Source organism: Pongo pygmaeus, chromosome 4, assembly GCF_028885625.2.
Source record: "Pongo pygmaeus isolate AG05252 chromosome 4, NHGRI_mPonPyg2-v2.0_pri, whole genome shotgun sequence".
Lineage (NCBI taxonomy): Eukaryota > Metazoa > Chordata > Mammalia > Primates > Hominidae > Pongo > Pongo pygmaeus.
In genome coordinates this window covers 95,722,415-95,737,831 of record NC_072377.2, presented here as the reverse complement: position 1 = coordinate 95,737,831, position 15,417 = coordinate 95,722,415, and the positions used below count along the sequence as shown (strand labels likewise).

Here is a 15,417-nt window from a genome sequence, read left to right as displayed (position 1 = left end):
ACCAAGATCCAATTACTTGAAGTAATTTTTCCAGGTAATAAAAGGTATAAGCAGGATAATTCCTAGGCTTTTGAAAATCAGTGTATTTATGCTGAACTTCTGGATGTATCTCCACAGTAGAACAGACTTTAATATGAGACCCATGAGCACATTCTGCAAAAATAATGCAAACTCCTTTTTGAGAACATGGATGTAACCTGTGCCAAGGATTACAGTGTTCCAAGTGTATCAGGAAAGTATATCCGATTCTCTCTGAAAAGATAGCTATGGTATCTCTCCCTCATTCCATTCATGACATAAAAAAACTAACTTGAAATTGATGGTCTTCACTCTGATTCAAAAAGACAACTTGATTACTGCCTGATGACTCATGCTCCAGGACTATTACAATGTGAAATACTTTTTTGTGAAGTCTTCGCAAAGCATTCTCACAGTAAATATACTCAAAATTTTCATACATTTTTATAGTGAAGACACCTCCTATTGTGACTACTTCAATTAGTAGCTTGATCTCAGACTTGGCAAGTGTTTATAGGCAGTTGTTGTATCAGGATTCTGTGAAGAGAGAAATTAAGAAGAACACTATTAATTGCCTCACCATTTTGTTCCCAGCTGTCTTTTACAGGCAATGACAGAAGGATAAGAAAGGTAATTTTCTTGATGAAAGTCAGTAAATTGCCTTTTCATTGACAGAAAAGTTAGGGATGAAATTATCAAAGAGTGCAGTGACTGTGAAAAGTCTCAGGCTAAGGTATAGCTTACATAAAGTTTGCTAAATTACCTTGCAATGATTATGAGTCCAGGCATTGGAAAGTAGTAGTTTCATTTGGGAAGCTCAGCTTCTGTAAGTCTGGAGGGCTGATTCCGTAAGTACCTCCACAGATTGTCATATAAATACCCTAAGGTTAAGGTTTGTCTTGGAAGCTAGAGTAGAATTGATTCTCAAGTTAGTTACATTTTTCCAGAAAAAGCAGAAGCAAGATGGTGAGGTTATGGGAAAACTTTTTTAAAATCTGAAAAATTTGATGCAGAGGGCAAAAGAGTGGCGTCTGATTAAAATGAGTCTTTACTGCATTACTTAAGTAGATTAAAGGTCAAAGTATACCACTACTATGAAACATTCTCCTACAGCAAAAACTTAACATGGTTAGGATATCTGACACAAACTACTAACTGTTCACAAGCCCTCCTTTTTTCCTTCTGGGCATACCAGTAGACTACATTCCTCAGTCTCCCCTGCTGTTAGGTGGGGCTGTGTGACATTTCACAATAAGGCACATAAAAAAATCCCCAGGAAATCCCCCATGCTCTCGTTATTTTCCCTGGCCTAGCAGCCAGATGCAGAGGATGCATTGGGGGCATTTTGGATCCTAGGAATCCTAGAAATGGCAGAGTCACTAAGTCAAAGGAATGTGAGTTCCCTCAACCCATACTTAACTGAGACATAAGCAAGAAATAGAGTTCTTAGTGATTTAAACCACCGTAATTTGGGGTGCATTTGTTTTGCAAATAGCAACCCCTGACCTGACCAATACAGCAAAAGAGTATCACTTTTATCACCCTACAACTGTAGTTTTCAATGCTCCCAAATTCCTTAATGTTCACATCTCTTACGTTTTAGGAAACAAACTTTGCATGCTTTCTCAGATTCTCTTGACCACCTTTTCTTCTCTCTCTTTCCTGGTCAGGTCCGCATTCATATTAGGTCACTGGTTTACCTCTGGACTTCGATGAAAAGTCCATAATACAAGGGATCTCTGAATGGTACTGACAAGCCAGATTATACAAGCCGTCAGTGTAGGGGTGAAACACTCTGCATAAGATTTGACCAATAGGTAACTTGAGATGGGAGAAAGCTGGGAAGACACATTTCTCCTCCTTTCCCTCTCCTAGGAATGACTCATTCTTACCACACTTCCGAAGAAGTTCTATGTGTTGTGTGAACACATTCACTATGCATCTGGCAGTATCTCTTAGTGACTCATCATGCAATGGTGACCAGTGTTGTAACGTAAGGCATTAAATTTCTCTGCAACGTCCTCGCTTTGCTTCTGTTTTTCATTTATACTTCAGTGGACTTGAATCTTCTAAATAAAATAATAGCATCTTAATGCTTACCTCAGGCTCTGCTTTTTAAAGAATTGAGCTAAATCATCTTATTTGTGTCATTATTGTTTAAGTATCTAGTCTCTTATGTTCTTGTCCTCCCCCAGGTCCCAACCTGACACATCCTTGTCCAAGATCCCATGATTATATAAAGTTTTAGACAACAATAATTATAATCTCATGCACAATGACACAAAAGCTCTAAATATAGGAATACAGAATTTCTGACATGAAACTTTTATAGAGAATCCTGATGATCATCAGGATCAGTGCAAAGAAGTACAAGACCTGTCCTCTGTCTTTATAAAGCCCTGTTTAACAGGTTACAAATTATTAAAAAGATCACTGGACACAGTGAGACATGTGTTATAATACAGGTATATGTTTCAGATTTTATGGGTGGCAAGCTGGATAGATTGTTACAGGAGTCTTTCTCATGTCTCTAAAATCATATTAATAGACAACTAAACAGAAATCCCAGGTAGATTTTTTAAGGCAAATATCATAATTAGATATTTGAGCTACATACTTTTTTAAATTACTGTTCTTATTGGTCTCTTTCCTATAGGTTTACTTTTACTAAGCATACAGTCCTCATCTGACTAGGCAAATCCTTTGAAGTTCAAACACTTACCATCATTTCTGCCTTAGGGAAGTTTTAAAATGAGTTCTCTTTTTTTAGCTTGTAGTTGAACACAAGAAAAAATTAAAAGAGTCTAGAATTAGGTATTAGCTCTATAATTTCATTATGTTGTTTAAATTCCCTGAAGATCAGAAATAACTATATTCAAAATTCAAAGGAGACATATTTCAAAGTCAAAAGTTGTGCCTGTGGAATTTACTAGGAACATTTGTTCTCTTTCACCAGTTCAGATGACCAATAGCCTATTCCATATAAAAATGAAAAGAAAATAATGCATCTGTGAGGTTTCTTCTTTATCAGGCCATCTTCTGATCATTTAACATATATTTTTTCATTTAATTATTACCATTGTCTCATAATGTAGGTTGCATTATCCCTATGGTCTGGAGAGAAAACAGAGACGCAGAAGATTAAACTTTGCGTAAAATCGCATAATGAATCAGTCGTTGGGACATACTTCAAACTCAGGTTTTTATATCTAAGTTCACCTAGAACATTAAAAAATACATATATTAACCATTGTAGGCTAAAATACTTCTGAAAATCCAAAAGTACCTGCAGTAGTTTGTTAAAGTGTACTCTTCTAATAAATAGGGTAACACAAAATATACAAAATAATATTTTATTAAATTATACCCTTCTGATCATTCAACTTTTTGAAAACAAACGAAGTGAGGCATAGGTTTCTCAGTAAAAAAAAAAAAAAAAAGAAAAAAAACTCTGGCATGCTTAATAAAGTAACCAATGTTATCTCAATGAACACAAAATATAAGAACATTCTTCTTTCAGTGGGCACTTGGCAACTTTACGTGAAATCAGGCAGCTGGATCACAGCATAGTAAATTATTTAAAATTCAAATATATTCACTTCACATCATACCCTGAAACAAATTCCAGATGTGTTAAAAAGTAAATTTTACTGAAGATTAAGTCAAAGTAAAAAGAAAATTATATTGAATATTTATCAAACCTCTAACAAAGAAATAATTTTCAACGCTTTGAATATGTAAAGAATGCACAAAGGAAAATATCAGTAAATGGTACCATAACATTTAAAATGTGAATATAAAAAAATTTAAAATTTAAACTGAGAAATTTTCCAACAAATGTAGTATTGGTTTAATTACTTGATTTTATTTTTATGCATGTGAAAGATGCATGTGAAACATTCAAACTTTTGATAGAAAAGTCACTAATAATATGACAGATACATGGATAAGAGTTTAAACATATAATTGACATTTAAAGGAAACAATTATCAAATACAGATTTGAAAATGTAAGAACTTTCTTGTAGCCAGAAAACGTAGATTAAAGCAAGTACCATTTGACCTATGGATCTACAAAAATAAATAAGTAAATAAATATCTAACATGCTGGTGAAAGTACAGTGAACTTACCATCCCATTCATTCTTGATGACAACATAAATGAGTATAACTCTTCTAGAAAGCAATTTGACAAATACCTTGTCAAAGGCATTCCCAGTCCTTGGAATCTAGCCTAATGAAATCAGCCAAAATACTGAAAAAGTTAAATATATGAAGGTATAGCATTACACTATGAACAATTTAAAGCACCCCAATGTCTAGTAGTGGAGTAAGGTTTTATTATATTATCACTGATCCACTAGATAAAATTTATGGCTATGTTTAGAATGCTCATTGTAATTACTCTTAAAGAATGAAGACAGGCCAGGCACGGTGGCTCACACGTGTAATCCCAGCACTTTGGGAGGCCGAGGCAGACGGATTACCTGAGGTCAGCTGTTCGAGACCAACCTGGCTAACACAGTGAAACTCCATCTCTACTAAAAAAATACAAAAATTAGCCAGATGTGTTGGGGAGCTCCTATAATCCCAGCTACTGGGGAGGCTGAGGCAGGAGAATTGCTTGAACCCGAGAGGTGGAGTTTGCAGTGAGCAGAGATGGCACCACTGCACCCTAACCTAGGTGACAGAACCGGATTGTTTCTCAAAAAAAAAAAAAAAAAGAATGAAGACAATTGTAATACTTAAAATAAGTATTTATTGATGCAACATAATATGGATGTGTTTGTTATAAGTATACATTTTAAATTGTTTCTAAATAACTGGAGTGGATAACATTAAAATCCTAATAGTAGTTAAATTTTGAATTCACTTTTAACATTTGTCCTATTTTCATAATTTTATTGTTAAAATCTTTTCTGGGGCAGGCTTCTCTACATCTACGTGTGTGTGTGTGTGTGTGTGTGTGTCTATTTTTTTTTTTTTTTGAGACAAAGTCTTGCTCTGTTGCCCAGGTTGGAGTGCAGTGGCACGATCTCGGCTCACTGCAACCTCTGCCTCCAGGTTCAAGCGATTCTCCTGCCTCAGCCTCCTGAGTAGCTGGGATTACAGGCATGTGCCACCATGCCCGGCTAATTTTTGTATTTTTAGTAGAGACAGGGTTTTGCCATGTTGGCCAGGCTGGTCTTGAACTCCTGGCCTCAAGCAATCTGCCCGCCTCGGCCTCCCAGAGTGCTAGGATTTCAGGGGTGAGCCACCATGCCCGGCCTACATGTGTATATTTTTAAAGAGGTTACATATCAATACTGTGTTAGAACTGATATGCCAAATGTTGGGATAAGAAATAGCATGATCAAGATGAATAGGTGACAAACAATAAAAGTCAAAACATAAACACTAGGCCAGGCGTGGTGGCTCATACCTATAATCCCAGCACTTTGTGAGGCCAAGGCAGGTGGATCTCCTGAAATCAGAAGTTCGAGACCAGCCTGGCCAACATCGTGAAACCCCATCTCTACTAAAAATACAAAATTAGGGCCGGGCGCAGTGGGTCACACCTGTAATCCCAGCACTTTGGGAGGCCGAGGCAGGCAGATCACTTGAGTCCAGGAGTTCGAGACCAGCCTGGCCAACATTGTGGAACCCCATCTCTACTAAAACTACAAAAAATAGCCAGGCATGGTGGCACACGCCTTTCTAATCCCAGCTACTCAGGAGGCTGAGGCAGTAGAATCACTTGAACCTGGAGGCAGAGGTTGCAGCGAGCCGAGATGGCGTTGCTGCACTCCAACCTGGACAATGGAGTTTTGTCTCAAAAAAACAAATAAATAAATTAGCTGGGCGCAGTGGTGATTTACCAGGTAAACACAGCATTGTGATGCATGCAGTCACAGTAAGTAATATCTAATAACATAGATAATTTATGTTAAATTCACTTATACCATCTAGTGTCATATAGGGTAATGCCCCCAACTTTGCAAATGGTTGTTTTTCAATAAAGAAATTAGAAAATTGTCCTGAGAGAGTTATCACTTTGGCTGGACTCACTAATGCCATCTTCAAAGGCTTACTATGATAATTGACAAACTGGAAGAGGACATCAGCAGCTCTATAACCAATAGCACAGGTGCCAGTAGACCCTTGGTCATCTTAGTCAGTGTGGCCATCTTATTGGAAAAGGTGGTTGCAAAATCAAGGAAATATGAGAGAGTGTAGAGGCTCAGGTGCAGCTGACAGAGGATATGCTCCCAACTCAATTGAGTGGGCCATCACTATTGCTAACATTCTGCAATCCATAACTGAGTGTGTCAAACAGACATGCGTAGACATGCTGGAGACTTTCCCAGTACCCCCGGAAGAGCATGACTATTCCTTACCAGCCCAAGCTATTATTGAGTTCTCTGGTCATCTTTGCAGGTGGTAAGGACAAGTACATCACAAGCAGCAACTGCGCAAACTTTCCCCACACCACCCTGTCCATGTGCTTCAGCGCTTATCTGGAGGGATCACCTCTAGAGTTGACCAAGCTGCACCAGTGGGCAATGCAACAGGCTTATTTTCCCACAACTCATGGCAACACTGGATTCAGTGCAGGTTTGAATGCATCTGCTCCAACTACTTCTCATGAACTCACCATTCCAAATGATTTGATTGGCTGAATAATTTCAGACATCAAGGCACCAAAATCAAGGAGATCCCTCAGAAGTCTGGGGTGCAGATCAAAATTTTGAACCCAGTGGAAGGATCTACTGATAGGCAGGTTACAATCACTGGATCTGCTGCCAGCATTAGTCTGGTTCAATATCTAATAAATGTCAGGCTTTCCTCTGAGACAGGTGGCATGGGGAGCAGCTAAAATAATGTAGATTCATCCATAATTTCTTTCTGCTGTTCACCACCATTCATGATCCTTCTGTGTAGTTCCCGAACAGTCAGTGATTCCAGGTTTTAAATAGTTTGTAAATTTTCTATTTCTACACTTTATTATCCACTCAAGATTTTTTAATTAAAGCCTTTTAATTCCTTTAAAAAATTAGAAAGTTAATTTAGCCAGAGAGAGAGAAAGAGGATAGATATAGACAGACATAACAACAGACAGAAAAATAAATGTCTCCTGTGCCTGAGCATTTTGTATACATAGTTCCACCCCTCTACATGATTATAACAATGTTTCTTGGCTCTAAGTTACTGGAAACAGCTCTCCAACAATAAATCTGCACATCACCTGGGTCTCAGTATGCACGCAGCATGTGCAAGTCAAATTGATTTGAACCTGTTGATATGAGTTGATAAACCTCATAAACACGAGCTGTGAAAATGACTGATACTGACTTTTGAAAAGTTCATTTTTCTTTACATACAAACCAAATATTTTCTATACTCAAATGATATCTTTGAAACCAGGGAGTCATCTGAGTTAGTACAGAGCTTTGCTCTTCCCTCTCACTTCCCTCCGCCTATTGCCATTAGGACAATATAGTAATCGCCACCATTTACTGAACCTTGTGCTTCCTATGTGCCAGGCACTTGGAATCTGCTATTTTATTTGTCTCTTAACAACAAGCTGGTGAGGTCTAGACAATGATTCCTGGAGGAGGTCTAGACAATGATTCCTGGAGGGCTATGCATGACTCTTGAAAACACACTAGCAGCAGCCCTTCCTATCTGCTCATAAAACTCATTGGGCCATCACTCAGAAATGCACTAAGGAAAAAAAATTAAGGATTTATGGTCTGTACTGTGATCTTCTCACACAGGTGATCTAAGAAAAGATGCAAAACCAGACATGAGGAGTAAATTGTTGCAGCAGAAAGAAAATAAGCCTAAAAGTTGTCTATTCCTACTTCCATTGTTTAGTTTGGGTGATTTTAGTTAAATTCATTTAAACTCTTCAACTCTCCAAGCCTCAGGGACCTCATATTCATACATCAAAATGACCACCATTTTAATCAAAGCTTTTTTTTTTTAACTGTAACAGAAACCATATCAGACATTCTTAGGCAAAAGTAAATTTGCCAGAATTATACAGGGATATTGTTAGGAGCATAGCTACATTTTTTTCAGAATTTTGAATCTGAAACTGGAATGTTATCAGGAACCTAAATGGTTCCTTTTTGGGGGCAGAACTCCAACACCCACCAGAAGGCATAAATTTAAACCCTAATTTCACCACTTAATTGTCTCATCCCTTAAACACTTGGGAATTTGATAGTAGTGCTCAACATAGTGCATGGCCCTAAGTAGGGACTCAATAAATGGGGGTTATTTTATCATTATTCTGTCATCAAGAATAATTTGATAATAAACAGTGATATACTTAGCCCCTCAGAGTTGTAAGATCATATTTCATAAATCATTAGGTATGCGGAAGCAGTACAGAGAAATTAAGGTTTTAGGCTGTAGAGTCAGTTTGCTTGTATTACAATTCCAAATCTACTACCTATTAGCTGTGTGACCTTAAGAAAGTAAATACTGACTATGATAATAAGAGCATCTGTTTAAGTGGTGAAGATTAAATGAGGTAATACATAACATTTAGGTTGGATCCTGATGGTAACTGAATTTTCAATAAGTATTAGCTATAAAGTTATTATTTAAAAAAAAACTATGTGTTTAGAAATAACAAATTTTAAGTAAACCAGAGAAATGGAAAACTTGAAAGGAATCAAAAAGCTATTTTAGAACTACCACAACACAGTGGTGTATAATGGGAAAACACAGTCTAACTTGGCCCCTACTTGACTCTTGCTGTCTTGAGTCTTCCCTTTTCTTCCTTTGAAAGTCATCAGGAATAAAGAAATGACTAAGTTGACATAATTTAAATGGCTTCCTATACATTCTAGTGCAGCATCAGCACCACCTGGGAACTTGTTAGAAATGCAAATTCTCTGGCCGTTCCTTAGACTCACTGTATCAGAAGCTCTTTGGAGGGGTAGGGGTGCAGCCCACTGTGTTTCAACAGGCCCTCCTGGTGACTATCAGAATCACAGAACAGAAGACTCTGGCTATGAATTAGAATCACCTATTGAGCTTAAAAAATATTGATGTGACCACCAGGGCCCTATCCTAAAACAATTGAATTAAAAATCACTGAGGATAGGGCCAGGACATTAATATAAGTATTTTTAAAATATGACAAATTTTCCCTCTATAGCCAGCAAAAGAATCTTTGCAATTATTCTTTCCACACAATCATAATGCAAGTGGTTCAGCAGCCACCACCTAGGTTGTCTCTGAAGAGTATTCAGAATTGGTTCTAAGCTCCTCCAATCCTCACATTACGGATGCTTTAATACTTTAAGATCCCCTCTTTCCCTACCTCAGGTTAACACTCCTTCATGTACATCTAATCCCATCAGGAAACCAGTTCTTAGATCCTTTATTCTTACTGATAAAAATCTCAATCAACCCAGAAGAATATTTTTAAGTGAAATTTTATACGTTAGACAAATGAAATTTCAAACATTAGCCAAATGAAGTGTGTAAGAATTAAGGGCAGGGAAGTGGGGAACCCTTGTCACTATTTCTTTATAAATTACCCAACCTCTTTCCTCAGCTACAATGAATTATAAAGCATTGATTATTACATTGTATTGAGTGGCATACCTTAATGAATACTAACTCATTTCAGTGCTTTTTGACAACCTACCGAATTAACTTAACTGACTGTATTATAAGATCAGCTACTCAGCAGCAGCAAAGGTGCTAATTGGTGCATTTAGTAGCAGTGAAAACACAACCTACAAAGATACTTGGAAGTAGAAAAATGGGAGCGCATTGATAATATGAACTAGAATGATTAGATTTCTGTCTATTACATAGTGCAACAAAAATAAAGCCATTTTAATAGAATCATGTCAAAGGACCTATGTCTCCTGCTTTGAAAACAAATGTGTTGGCTTCCTGTCAACATTTTCAGGGCTTAGCAGCAGGAGGTCATTACCCTTGAACAATGCTCAGTTACACAGACATTATCTCCAATTAACAGGTTTCAACAGTAACAATTTCTCTTTTATTAAAAAGGTGGGTTTTTTTAATGAAAAACTACAAAAGTGATTCCGTAATCTTGTCTCCTTGACTGGGATTAGGATGGTTACATGTACCCTTACACACAAACACACATTTGCACACATCTGAGTCAATAGAGTAGTTTTAATGTCCTTGAACTCTTTTTAAAGAATGATAGACAAATATTCCAATCTTTACATAAACAATTTGCAAAGACAGCTTTTTCATCAAAAAATAGTAAAATAAACCTTTACCCATGTTGATGCAGCTAAGACATTTTGAGTGTTTCAAATTTCCAAAATAAAGTAAGTACGAATGAAACATTTATCAATTATAATGCATTATGTTTTCCGTCTCATTTCAGAAGGTATTATGGTAATAATTCTGGATGATGGCCAGAAGCTCAGAGGAGAATTTTTAACACCCTCTCAATAGACATGTTTATAGCTTTTAACTATGCAGAACACTGGTCTTATCAGCGCATAGCAGGGAAATGATTAAAATATTTCAGGAGAATTCAAACTTGGTTGTCCTTAGGTGGAAACGAAGCATCATTCTGGGCTGAAACCTCCAATTATATAAGATAGGAAGTCACAGAAAGACATCAGATTCGTACACTGTCAGTCTACACGACAGATGGTAGTGTCTGGCAATGCCTTTTTTATAACAGAAAATATTATTATAAAAATATCCACAGAAGACATTTTTAGTTCCCTGACTTAATATGTGGAAAAATTAGAGATTTTTATAGAAATTAGAGGTTTAATACTCAATAGTATGAAACAGTAGTTTTCTTTGAAATCTATGCATTAACTATTCTGTCATTTCTTAGAGAACTTTTTATAGTTGGAAGTCATCTGTTATTTTAATCTCTCTCTTTCTCTCTCTTTCTCACCCATCTATTTAAATTCAACCTAAATCTATATGTTTTTATACAACAGTTAAATCACACTATCGAGTGTTGTGATGTGCTGTAAATCACATTTTAGCCTTCCCCTCTGTTATTACAAAAGAATTGCCTTTATCTCAAAGGGGATATTTCCTTATAGATGAAGTTTCTTGAAGGTAGAATTCTCCTGAGAGCCACACGTTTGAGTGGCATGTTCTTAAGCATATTGCATTATGTGTCAGTATAATTAGCATATTCTTCTGGATTGTAAAAAGTAACAATAGCTGACAGCTGAATATGTAGGGAAATGGTCTGTAAAACTATCTAAGAACTAGGGAATCTAGTCCTTGTGTGGAACAAGCAGGTGTAGCACAGTTTTTGTGATCCTGTTTTGAAAATGAATGGAGGAGGTTTAGACTCCCAGGTGGTGAGACCATTCCTGTCTCATACTCAGACACCATGTTCAGTGTTTATACTGTGGGGTGCAAAGCAAGCCCAGGGGGTGGCTGAAAAAGAGAGAACAGAAATGGAAATATCACTGCCTGGTTTTGGCAAAGTACATAAGATGTATCAATATAGCAATGGAAACATCCCCAAGATTTCAAAGAATCTTACTAACGGGAAAAGGTCACTGTGTTCTCAGAAATGTTATATATTGCTGCAGTGATTATTCTCAAACCAGAGAACTGTAATTCTGGTTCTACTTCATCAGAATGAGCCTGGAAAGGTGGGCAGTTAGATCTGTTGCATAGCTAGGACAAAGATTCAAAATGTGCAAAACTCATCGTTAGGTAGAAATAAGCAACAAAAGCAAAATAGCCACAGGAAACAAAAGAAAAAAAAAAGCTGTTTTGGAGAATTTTATGAGGCAGAGAATGCCCTCTTAATTATACATACTGGAAAGGCATTTCAAGGAATTGAAGGGGTACCAGGATAGTCCACAGGACAGCATGTTTTCTTCCTTCTCTGGAGCGTACTTGTTTTTGTGATCTACTTACTGAATTTCAAACTAAGATGGTAGGAATAATCATGTCTCAGGTCATTCTCACAGCTAGCTTTACTTCTCCTAAACTTTATTTTGTGGATAAAAATTGTTGAAAGATTAAAGGTTTTTATTTTCAAATGAAATTTGGAATTAAAAAATAGTAGACAAAAGCCCTGAAATTTTGAAAATAGAGGAGGAAGGCCTAAGCAGATTTACTACTGAACTAATTACTGACTTTACATATATGTGAGTGTATGTGTGTGTGTGTGTGTGTCACTTTCATCATCTTTCTATCTGTGGCCCTAGCATAGGAAAAGAACACTGCAGCTTGATTTTAAGGGCTCCTACTACTGTCACTGTAACTTTAACTTTCGGACATGTTATTCTTTGCAATATGTCACACCCTCATTCTCCAGACTTCCGTGTGTAAACCTACCAAACCCCTATAGTTTAAAGAAGCCACAGGAAATGACTCAGATAGTATCATATTTATGGTTTAATTTTCCTTTAAATGTATAAACCAATGTAACAGCATCACATGGACTAGACAATATAGTCTTTTACTTTGAACCAAAAGCACACACCCTAGTATCAGCTGTAACTTGATTTCATTCACCTCTCTACTGTCTCAACAACTATTTACTGTGGCAGAATCCCTCTCACAGTAAGAATAACTCATTTAAATGTATATGCCACAAGCTTTTGCCTTTGGAGACAAAGAAGTACAATACAAAAAGCTCCTGTGAAGTCTAGAGCCTCAGATGTCCCATATTTATGTCTAAAATCCTCCATTAGAAACACATCATGTTCTATCGGAGGTTCTCTTTTATAGTACAGACACTTCTAGGAAGTCTAGCTTTTTAAGTCAATACACTTTAGAGAGAAAGTCTTCAGCATTCTTGAATTACAAAAGAAGAGGGTCAAGAAATATCTGGCCGAAGAGTAGGTTGTGGCATCACAAGTACAAACATCTTGACTATGTTGCCTGGGATCAGTTTATATGGGTGGCTACCCATGGTAGGCAGTTTCCAATGTAACAGACCTCTGGGGCCTTGTTCCCTTTTCTGAAATAACTGAAGGTTTTTCTCAAAGACTGCCTTGGAAAATGCCAGTTATCGTGTAGGATTGTTTAACTCTGGATTGATGATTCATTAACATTAATACATCATTTATTTCTTACTTCAACTAATATTTATGAAGGTCCCCAATATGTAGAAGGCATTGTGCTCAACAATAGGAATAACATAGTAATCACCTACAAGAAGAAAAGTGAAGTATAGATTAAATTGGATCTGTATAGGTAATAATTCATTTCAAAACAGGGTTATTTGTGATGTAATGAGTTTCATATTACACTGGATGATTTCTGAAAATCAGAGACTTCTTGGCTAACTCCAGATAACCAGACAACTATCCTTTTCTTGGAGATAGTCAAAAAAAGCACTGGAAGGACTTCATTTTTCCAAATGCTTGGGTTTAATAAGGATGTCCAGATAGTTTATCACAGACTTGTCTCAGTGTGGACTGGACCTAAACCTGAAGCAGTCAATCGTTTACTAAGAACCTCATGTTCAACACACTTTGTGCATGGGACACAAAGAAACGTGAAATTCATTCCCAAGTTGAAATATAGACTATAAGCAGAGAAATACACACAATTAAGTAAATAACTTATGAGTTCTTGAATTCAGGTGAAATACGAGAGAGTATAGGCAATGGAAATTAAAACACTCTGAGTGGAGCATTCATTCAATTTCTGATACTATGAATCTCTGTGTTACAACCCACGTGAATTCCCATTCATTTTCACACCAAATTTATAAAACTTAGCATACATGTTAAAACTCAGAATTCGTGGTTAGTTCATCAAAGCAAGTCCTATTTAAATATCTCTTTATACTCGGAATATAGGACAATGCATTGACTCATAAAGCATAACAAAATAAATACTTTTAAAAAAGTGTTTAAGAACACTTAGAGGACATATAATAATAACCTTATTTTATTTTGGCTGTGCTGGTAATATATAATTTTTCTGAGTTATTCAGTTATAGAAAGATGATAATTAACTACCACAAACCTTATTCACCAATATATAAAAACTGGCAGTACTAGTTACACTCCAATTTGTTAAAGAAATTTTGTAGATCAAAAGTGTAAATATTATATTTGCTCATTGAAAGTCATGTTAAAGCAATTTTGTTTATGAAATCATTGAAGGGAGAGTGAAATGTAAACTTTCTTTTCTAATAAACTCTCAGAGCTCAATCTTGTGTATATAATATTAATGATTTAGAGTTAGAATAAATTTTAGCTATTTGTTGGAAAAGGAAATATATTATGATTGAACACATGTAATCTTTCAAAACCTATCTGGAAACATAAGCCTATGGTTGTATTTTTAATTTCACTTTTATGCAGTTATCCTTTTCATAAGTATTAAAGTTTAAAATTTAAATTATTCACATATTTTAGCAATGTAATTAATGGAAAGCAATGACAGATAGATGATGTGGTTAAGTATGTACACATAATATGTATGCATGTGTGTAAAAAGAGACAGAGGGGGGCTGGGCTCCCAGCACTTTGGGAGGCCAAGGTAGGTGAATCTTCTGAGGTCAGGAGTTCAAGACCAGCCTGGCCAACAAGGTAAAACCCCATCTTTACTAAAAATACAAAAATTAGCCAGGTGTGGTGGTGTGCGCCTGTAATTTCAGCTACTTGGGAGGCTGAGGCAGGAGAATCATTTGAACCCAGAAGGCAGAGGTTGCAGTGAGCTGATATCACACCACTATACTCCAGCCTGGGCAACAGAGTGAGACCCTGTCTCAAAAAAGATAAAAAATAAAAAAAAATAAGACAGGGGGATTTTTATAAGTTCACTGTAATTTCACATGTAAAAAGAAATAGGAAATGCCACAATGTAATATTCTCTTTCTACATGCAAACATTCAAACTATGCCAAATTCTACTTTTTTTTTTTACCAGATTCCTAAGATCCATCTGTTTCTTGATGAAATATACATTTTATTCCAGTTTCGATCATATCAACCACCTTATTTCTGAGAACATAGACTCTGTGAATGCAAGGATATATTAAACACGTGGACTGTCAAGGTAAAATGTGAAATCGACAAAACTGGCCTTTCTACTTTCCCTCTCCCTATCTTTATCCACCCAACTGGTGCCTCCACCTACTCCCCTGAAGACCAGTGCTTCCAAGCCTTCTTATGGCTTCCTAGAAAGCCCACTAGTCCCCCTTCTAAGCCAAGATACGGAACCAATCTAAGGGTTTATCACTGGATGGATGAATGAAGAAAACATGATGTGCATAAACAATAGAGTACTATTCAGCCTTAAAAAAAAATAAGGAAAGACAACATGGTTGAACCTGGAGGACATTGTGTTCAGTGAAATAAGCCAGGCAAAGAACAAATACTGCATAATCTCACTCATACGTGGAATCTAAAAATGTTTAACTCTTAGAAGCAGAGGATAGAATGGTGGTTACCAAGGACC

At 36.5% G+C, this 15,417-nt stretch overlaps 1 pseudogene; it reads left to right on the top strand.

Annotated features, from left to right (window-relative positions):
* The first annotated feature begins 1,954 nt into the window (after window positions 1-1,954).
* On the top strand, window positions 1,955-6,872 carry LOC129036211 (poly(rC)-binding protein 2-like; annotated as a pseudogene).
* The last annotated feature ends 8,545 nt before the right edge of the window (window positions 6,873-15,417 follow it).